Here is a 7927-nt window from a genome sequence, read left to right as displayed (position 1 = left end):
GTTTGTAAGTATTGTCTCAATGTATAAAATAATGTAGTATTTACCAGAGCTTCTAGTCAAAGACCTAGCCCTGCTTTATCCTTCATGGGTGGGTTCTGATATCCCTTCTACCCTTGTACCCCATAAACAAGACTTTTTAGGTCAGTTAGAGTTGTTTCAGATGGAAAAATAAATGATATACAAATGACCCTATTGGCTAAGCTGAATTCTAATCATTCAGTCTTGTGCAAAGCAGACACAAAGAGCATATTAAATGCTACCAAATTATGCTATTCCTCCTAAATTCAGCAGCAACAAGGAACATGAGATTCATTTTTGCATTTATTTTTATCCAGATGTTAACATACAGCTCAAGGCAGAGAACACCCAGAAACTTGAACAAAGGTGTACAGCAGTTTGGGAAGGTAAATCAGAGCTTGCTTTACTTCAAACAGTTTGGAATTATCATAATAAATGAGCTGTGCACTCTGGATATTTACCATGGGGGCTGGCTGCTGTGTTGCCCCACTGTTAGCACTACGACAGTTCTGAGTTATCCCATTAGCTCGGATCCATCACATCTCCGTGCTGGAATGTGGCTCTTCTGCCACTGGGCCAAATGCTGCTCTCCATAACTCATTAACTCAGGCTTTAGTGCAGTGCAAATGTGAGCAGCAGGACACACTGCTTTGCCTTTCTCTGGCTTTGCATGGCTGAGCTCTGGTTCTGCTTTATCGCACTGCGAAATTCAGAGCAACCTTCCAGGTTTCACTGACTTCCAACTGGAAAGGGCACACAATGCTTTCCATGGGTGTCCATGCTCTACATTAGATGGTACCTAGGTTTCTGTGGATCTTTGCTATCCTACCAACACTATATGGGGGTAGGCATTATCAAAAGTCACTAATTTTTGTTGTTCTGGCTTCAGGAAGAGGAAGAGAACAGACTACTGTTGAATTCCTGCAAGGGTAAGTATTCATCAGCCATCTCCTGGTCTTGAGCTTAGCTTTAGGTTCTTTGGAGTTTCCTTATACATAAGGAAAACAGTATTTTCCAAGCTGTCCTGGAGAATTACTTTCTTTAATCTAACGAAAGCCCAAGAATTCTCAATTGAGAGGATCTGCGTTCTGTCTCACACGTACCCTTAGCATATGTGTGAAACACAGTTCAGCAGAACAAAAGCCTTGGGCCCAGAGTGTAGGGAACTCAGTTATTATGAAGCCCTATTTGTAGGTATATAAGACTGAAGGAGAAGCCAGAGTTAGGATGAGGAAATAGACTGATTTTTATTTTTTTTCTAAATGCATTTGATGTATCAGTGTAAAAGCAGGCCCTCATAAAATCATAAGATGACTTGGGTTGGAAAGGACCTTAAAGATTGTCTAGATTCAACCCCCCCACTCACAGAAAGGGATGCTGCCCACCAGACCAGGTCTTATCTAATACAACCTTTTTTTTTTCCCTTCTATTTTAGAGGAAGTATCTCAGTATGTAGGTACATTTAGCAATCTCAGTCCTGTGTTGGACTTTGACTTTATATTCAACACCCGAGCATTCACAGCTTTTGGTGAAGTGCCTCATGTTTTGATGCAGGAGAGCTTGAGGGTAGGATGCCGTTCTTGGGTCAGATGTGCTTTTTCCAGCATTCTTACAAAAGAATGCAAAAAATTACACCTAAGCTCAACTCGAGCACATGAGTAACACCAGGGGATTACTCAATGTCTGATTTCAAGACTTTGAATCACTGAGGCTTTAATTACCACAATGGCAACTGCAAAATGTCACAGCCCCAACCACTGCCGTGTCCACACAATGCCGCTCTTTTCTTTCCCCTGTTAAGAATAGATTTGCTCATTCATATTGCAAATAAAGAAACATCTTCAGGCCACAATCTGCAAACAGCGAAGTCATTAAACAACTGACTTCAGTCCACATGAGCAATGTTACTTGCCTGAACAGTAAAAGCAAAACCAGAGCCTTGGTGAGCAACCCACCACGATCACAGGGTGACAGCGCCGCAGCTGATGGTTTGTAAGTTCAGGACGCAAATGAAGACGTTAATGCGTAGGTGTCCAGACAAAGGGGTCTGTGGGTATTTACTCATAATAAAAATAATTGAATATTTTTCCCAAATAGACTACTCAGCAAATACCATTGAAGCACATGACGAAAATGTCTCCTTTTCTACCAGCTCTAAATGAGATACGAGCCTTTGGACATTTAGTTGACAAATAATGCAGGTATAAGAATTTGAAAATCCTGTACAGTGCATGTGGAGTCCACTGGCTCTAGACATACATCCACAATCTGGAGTTGTGCAGCCTGAAATAAACACAGCTGTGTTTATCTCAATGTGTGATCCCATGTACATGGGAGAAAGTTCAAATAAATGCACTCTGTACGACGATGCTCTAAATGCAGCAACTGCATTTGTCAGATGTGTGATGATGCAATCTCTTAAATAAACAGAATGAGCTGTTTGTTTGAATCCTGAGCTGCAGACGTAAAAATATATGTACATTAATCAAAGCCAATGAAATGAAATCCAAAACAGCTAGAAGATCTTAACTGAACCTTAGCTGAAAATTTGCTTCTTGTCCTTATACCCAGAATAAAGTTCTGTGTGTTGGTATTAAGCGTATGGTGTAATTTTTAGACAGTGAGAGATTAAGAGAATAGATAAACATCATTTTTGGGTTTAGTGGACCAGTCCTGTTTTTCCAAAGAAAGCCCATTGTCTAACACCAACTTGAGAAATGCATAGAATCCTAGAATGGGTTGGTTTGGAAGGGACCTTGAAGACCATCTCCTTCCAGTCATCTTCCACTAGACCAGTTGACTCCAATCCTTGTCCAACCTAACCTAGAGTACTTCCAGGGATGGGACATCCACAACTTCTCTGGACAACCCCTAGGAATACCTTACCACCATCTGAGTAAAGAATTTTTTCCTGAGAAAAAGAAATGGTGGGATATCCCCAATTTTTCATCTTATCAACCAAAGCAATATTTTTATTTTACAGCAAAAACATCTTTATTTGGGATGTGTGGCCTGCTCAGTTCTCAAAAGAACCAATAGTCTGAGGGATACGTTTTTGATGAGCTGAAGAATATGTGAAGGAAAAAGCAAAACTGAATGAATGTAGATGCTATCAAAGCTGTTGTTTTACTCCGAGTTAACATTGGCTCAGCGTTTCACTATAAACTCATTCAGAACAGCAAGTTACTGGAAAAAATCCTCCACTTGAGAAATATGCAATAGTTACTGATGAGTCAGAAGTTGGAAGTAGTGACACCACCACACACTATTAAAAAGTCCTACTTTCCAATACTGTCTGACTGCTCTGCAACCCAAAATAACATCACAGCAGAAGCACTGTAAAGCTTTTTTCATTTGTCTTAAGCATATTCCCTTGGAAAACACGAGCTGTGCAAATGGTCTTAAGAATGGTTACTGTGGAATTAGACCATCAAATTTCTTGACTTATGTGCTTTAAAATCTTGCCCAAAAGATGGCACTAACATTGTTTTTAGTAACATATATTGAATATAGATTTAATTCTTCCCCCATGTAAAAAGCATCTTCAAACTGGTCACAAATATATGTTGGAAGAACGTGCTTAATGTGCACTACTATGCCAGCTGACAATTGCTGTAAGGGAATTAAGCTTCCCTCACGTTTGGGAAGCATCAGACACTGCACAGAAACTATTGCTGGACCAGCAGATGTGTCTGTCAAACTACAGAAACCCTGAGCTATGAAACCTTCATCCCAACCAGAACTATTTTAAATCTATGAAATCTGCCATATAATATACCAGAAGAGTATCATACATTTAAATCATGCACTATTAAATCTCTTGAAAAGTGTGCTAAGACTAGATCAACTTCATTGAACAATTTATATCTGATTTAAAATATTCAAAGAAGTATTGCAGTGTTGAATTTTATTATAAGTAATTTATTTCAGGGTTTAAAATATTTAAATTACACACCTTATAAGGGATGGCAAATAACTTGCGTATCTCCGGAAGCAGTGGAAGCACCTATTTACAATACTTTCAGAGTTAATATTAATATGGTTATTTTGAGTATGTGCAGAGGCCATATTTCTTCTTTTCACTAACCAGATCATGTCAATGAGCTTGAAGAAGGTGGGCCTCAAAAGAGCTAAAAATTTGCTGTTGATCTGGCAAGAGCAGAGACTTTGACAGGAAGAAGGCTCAAGTGGGGCTACTATAATTTACAGCAGCACTGGGGAGAAAAATCCTGCTGGCTTCAGCGTTGCTCCCACTGAAGCCAGCAGAAAAAAAGATGTGTCCCAGCCTCCAGTATTGTGAGCTTCTTCTGAGCATGTGGTGGTTTTTATTTCCATGTCACGCTCATCCCATAATAGCAAATCTCATATGAAAACCCCAGGCACGTGTTAAGACACTGTGATAAAGCTGAACACCAGAAAAAAAACAGGGCAAGTGACACTTGAAAGAAAATAAGGGGACAAATGGATCAGTGTGAGAGGTATGACCAAATTAGTGTCAACTCCTCTGCAAGCACCACTAAAGGATTGGTTTGAATCACAGAATCACAGAATCATTAGGTTGGAAGAGACCTTTAAGATCAAGTCCAACTCACTGAGGAGAAGAGAGGAGAAAGTTTGAAGAAAGAGCTTGGAAACTGGTAATAAAGGCAGCAGATGAATAGAAATGAAAGGCAGAGGCAACTCCATAGTAGGAATTGTAGAAGTGCAGCAGATTATGCTGAATGCAGCAAACACGAGGGATGTCATGGGACACAGAAGGGAGCAGGGTTGAAACTGTGATAGAAAGTAGTGGTAGGAGAGGAGGTAGATAGAGAATGATGTGGTGGGATGGAAATGCCATCCTGGCAGAGAAGCCAAGGGGAGATGGAGCAGCACAGGGGAAGGGGTGCAAGGCCTGGAGGCACAGCAGGGAAATGGGATGGAGAGATGTCAGAGGAGAAGAAATCACTCAAATTGATGCAATGATAACAGTGAGCAGAGTGAGGAGGATCCTCTGGGCTTCTCTTTGTGGGAGCCATGTGGCAGGTCCAATCTGGGGATTGTGCATTTGCTGACATTAAATTTTATCCCAAAATGAGTTAGAGAATGAACATGAATTATGGTGACATGAGGCACACAGAGCTTTTCACCTGAAAAAGATGTAGCACAAGTGAGGAGGGTGAGGAATTGCAGGAGCTGCCCCAAAGCACATTTAATACTTAACACCACTTCCTTATGAAGTCAAAGTAATTTATGTCCCCTGCCTGCTGCTCTTCTGCTAGCAAACCCCTTCTGAAATCAGCTAGTTAAAGAAAGGCAAAGAAAAAAGGTGAGCTTCCTGGGGAGAGAAGACCTCACCAGTGGCTTTTACTTTTTGTTTCAGTTTGCCAGAGAGAGAGAATCAGATTTCCTTTTAGACTTGCATTTTATTGTTGCATCTGGAGCAAGCCAGCCTTTATCCCTTCCACCTTTAAAATTTATTTTTCTTTGGGAGAGAATCAGTGACAAAAGAGAAATGAGGACCAACGACTTCACCACAAAATAGCAACAGAGGCATCACAATGAAATCGGGGAATTTACAAAGGGGAAAAATTAAATACAGCAACCAAGACTGGCAACCACAGGTGGGTTTCTCTCATATTAATATAAAACTCCTCGGTTAAGAGGAATCAGAAGAGCATGCTACCAATTATTGTAAGCTGCCATCGTCATTCCCACCGAGGCTCTGTTCAGTCCACAAGAAAAATCTCACACCGTGTTCGAAGGGCTTGAAAATCCCCAAACCATTGCTGGGAAACTCCCCACAATATCCCTGCACACGGAATTTTGGTGGGGTTTTTTGTGCTGCAACACATCTGATCCTCTAAATAGAACCCGTTGCCTTTGCATAAAAGTAGGGGCACTCATCTGGTTACAGCCCCAGCGAGCCGTCCTGCAGGAACACACCTGGGGGAAAAATATCTCCTACAATAGGGTGCTGGACCATAACAGGAGTGTGCTACCCCTTCCACCCCCTCACTTAATGAATTTTTCAAAAACCAAAGGGAACTGCCATCCTAACAACAGGAACTGGACAATTTGCAGTAGGTGCTACACATGGTAGTGCTAGTAGCAGCAGGAGTGCCATGAATATGGAAGTGTGGAACTAACAGGAGGAAGAGACATTTGGAGAGAAGTATCTCGCTCAGCTTCTCATAACAAAAACTAGTTTTAAAATCTTCAGCAGTGAAGCAAATGGGTAGGGTGTCACCAGTTCAGCTGAAAACTCACTTGCACCTTATGGTCACCATCTGTGGTGTGGAACGTTTTCAACCTTGACAAAGCAGATTTGTCCGAGGATATTTCCGCTCTTTGAAATAAGAGAATTAGCTGTGGTAAAACCAGAACCCGTGTTGGCACATCTACACTCAGGCGATCTCTGGAAGGGGGGGAAAAAAAAAGTATATCATTGCAACAAGCGTCTGGTTGCCAACCTGTAAAAAATAACACCCCACCACCCCCAGCCAGCTCCAGCTGTGTCAGTGCTCAGCAACACCAAAGGCCACTGGCTTTTCCTCCACCTCTTTAAAATATGAAGTGCCCTTTTAAGAGCCCATGAGAAGAAAGGCACATGCAGCAGGTGGTCACATCTGTGCCCACCTCCCTCCATCCTGAACAATTTGTTCCTGGGTGCTCCTGAGGAGGAAAAGGATGGAAACTCTGGGTGTGAAAGGAGGATGAGGGTGTGTGGAAGAGGATAAGGACAGACACTCCTCTCCCATCTCAAGGAGAAACAGAAGAGCTTAAAGCCCATGAGCTGTTTGCCCTGTTTCTTGCTCTATCTCAGCACAACCCCTGCGGGAGAATTCCCCCAGAGCCCAACTCGCTGACAAGCACAAAAATCAACATATGTCTGAGATATGTATGCACAGGCATGCTCTCTATCACTGCTGAGATGGAAGCAACCACAGAAATATAAAACATAAATGGTTTCCTTTTGATTTGCCCTTCATATGAGAATTCTCCATTGGCTGTAATTGCACTCATAATACTGCCGCAGTTGTGTATTTTTCAAAGAACTGAGTCAATAATCCAAATGATGGCTCCAGCTCTGGACAGAGTCTTTCATTTCAACTCATTTAACATTTTAATAATTCCTTAAGTGTCTTAAGGTTTTTGTGTTGAGCTGGAGAGGAGCATTTCAGACCCATGGCTCCTCTCTGCTTCTGCTGGGATTTTCCATAGTGACTCTGGACAAATCATTTAATTACCCCAGCCTGTAAAAGGGGGATCAACTGACTTCATTATCTTCAAGGTATATTGTGAGGTTAAATTTGTGCATACAACTGCAGAGCATTTTTTGGTTTTTGTTTTGTTGGGGCAGAAAATGTTTGCCCAAATGGATAGGTCCAGAAGTGCTTCTTAAAGAGATAACAATGTTCTCCTTCCCCCAACCACCACCCCGAATGCCACAGATACTTTGAAGCTGTGATTTTTGGGGAAGCACAGGGCCAATTGCTATCAGAGTTAACCACAAAAACTTTAATCTGTTCTACCCATTTGTCCCCCCTTATCCTGGAATTTTACTTCTTCCCCCGAATTTTCCCCTCCCTCTCCATGAAGTGGTGGAATCCCAGCAAGCTACCCTTCAGCAGAGATGAGTAGCACTGTCAGGCTAATTAGAATTCAATTAACACAGTCATATTTTACCACTTCACTCTCAGTTCTGGTGGTCAATGTCACACGCTCCAGCGACACAGGAAGTACCGCTATGCGAATTAAACATAATTTGCTACTGGCAACCAGTAGAGGCACAGGACGGGGGTTGTCTGCCTCCAGAAACCACAAGAAAGGGCTCAGCTCTCACCATCAAGAGCTTCATATGTAACTCTGGCCTTTAAAATGTGTTACAATGACTCAGAATGAGGAACAAGAGAAAATCTGCCGAAGA

Source organism: Parus major, chromosome 7 (assembly GCF_001522545.3).
Source record: "Parus major isolate Abel chromosome 7, Parus_major1.1, whole genome shotgun sequence".
Lineage (NCBI taxonomy): Eukaryota > Metazoa > Chordata > Aves > Passeriformes > Paridae > Parus > Parus major.
Note: the sequence above shows the minus strand (reverse complement) of the source record.